Raw genomic sequence first — 1823 nt, forward strand, 5'->3', positions numbered from 1 at the left:
ACAGACCAGCACTCACCACCTTTGCCACGTCCTGTCCGCTCTAATCCTCCTGTTCTTCTACACGCATCTGCGAAAGTCTCCTCCTCTCTCCCGCCCCGCGCTCACCGCTCACTCTGACCTCCACTCCGCTTCCATACAGCAGTGACGTCAGGACTCCGCGTAAGGTCACTGGTTGCTATAGGCCAGGTGGGGCGGCCCTAGTGACCAGTTTACGGTAAATTAATTTTCATTCTGAGATAGAGCCTGGGGGCCTTATTTTCGGGGGGATGCCTTATATTTCACTCAGAAGGAAACCTGTAAGTAGGTCTTATTTTTGGAGGATGTTTTATTTTCAGAGAAACACAGTAGTAATGTGAAATATCATTTCCTAACTTTAAAGTTTCCCAAAGACATATAACCATCAGTGACTTGTATCAACTAAACAAAGGGGGAAAGTTTTCAAACATAAAGTGCTGCATAAGTTTCTGCTGTCTTTACTTATGAATTAGTAGCTTTTCCTCTCTCTATAACTCTTAGGGCAAATATATAAGTTTGATTAGGTATTGATAGTAATACATCTGAATTCCCTTTAAGAGTTTGGTAAATTAAAACGTGAAAGCTCATATATAATGTTCAGTTACATTGTGAGTCTTGAGAAGCTGGAGGACAACCTCATTCACTCGCCAGAACGTGGAACTCTGTCTCACAATTTCTTGGATACAATTCCTCTCAAAACTTTTCCTCATGGATTAAATTCCACAACTAGCCAGGTGATTAGGAGAAGAAGTTTATCTCACCAGTGGACTAATCTGTTATTTCCTCCTTATTTTGAGATGAATGGCTTGACAGAGCAGAAGCAAAAAGGTGTACAATAAATTTTCAAGGTATTAAGTCAAGAAGGTCAGAGTTTCTATAGCATGCAACAGTTTTTCAGATGCCCACATCGTGATAGTTGAAATAACAAAGCCCAGCAAAGGTGAAAGCCAAGAGTGCCAAGAGGCCTGCCTTGGAAGCTTTCTGCAATGCATCTTTTTGAACATAGTAACAACTTGTCCAAGGCCCCAGTGACTATGAAGAGAGAGGACTGCAGAGGAAGGATTCAAATACGCAGCTGGAAGTAGTTCCAGGAGCAAAACACTGACAACCTTCTCACCAGTCCAGTGGAGAGACACAGCCTTGGAATCAGAATGGCAGCTGGGTGACAGGTGAATGTGCTGTATTCCACACCATCCTGCAGTAGGTTGGTCCTGGAGAAATGCCAATATTTGAGCAGGTCTGACCACTGGGGTTCAGAGGAAGAGAGCTCGGCTTCCTCTGGCACTGCAGAGGACACTCAGCCTCCACACACTCGCCATCTCGCTCCTGAAGGTCATTCCTCCTTTAATACTAGTAGATTCTTTATCTGGTTTTGGAATTAAGATAATTCTAACTTTGTAAAATAACTTTGGAAGTCTTCCCTCCTCTTGAATTTTTTAGAATACTTTGAGAGGGGTAAGTGTTAGTTGTTCTTTGACTATTTGGCAAAATTCACCTGTGAAGCAATACAGTACAGAACTTTTGTTTCTTGAAAAATTTTAAGTTAATGTTTCAATTTTATTGCTTGTAATTTGTTAAGATTTTGTTATTTTTTCTGATTTTGTTTTTTGGATGTTGTATCTTCCCAGAAATGTATGCAATTTTTTTGCAGATTGTACAATATGTTGGCACACAGTTGTTTGTAATATTTTCTTAAATTATTTGTATTTATGTGGTGTCAGTTGTTACTTCTTTTTTATTTCTGCTGTTATTTATTTGAACCCTTTCTATTTTTTTTTCTTGATGGGTCTGGTTAAATGTTTGTCAAT

General features: G+C 39.9%; 1 pseudogene across 1 annotated transcript; it reads right to left on the minus strand.

The window, feature by feature from the left end:
• Nucleotides 1–909: 909 nt before the first annotated feature.
• Nucleotides 910–1334, minus strand: LOC308240459 (succinate dehydrogenase [ubiquinone] cytochrome b small subunit, mitochondrial-like; annotated as a pseudogene). Its single transcript has one exon. The product of its transcript is annotated as a succinate dehydrogenase [ubiquinone] cytochrome b small subunit, mitochondrial-like (transcript).
• Nucleotides 1335–1823: the final 489 nt, after the last annotated feature.

The sequence above is a fragment of the Plecotus auritus genome, assembly GCF_963455305.1.
Source record: "Plecotus auritus genome assembly, chromosome: X".
In the NCBI taxonomy this organism is placed as follows: Eukaryota; Metazoa; Chordata; class Mammalia; order Chiroptera; family Vespertilionidae; genus Plecotus; species Plecotus auritus.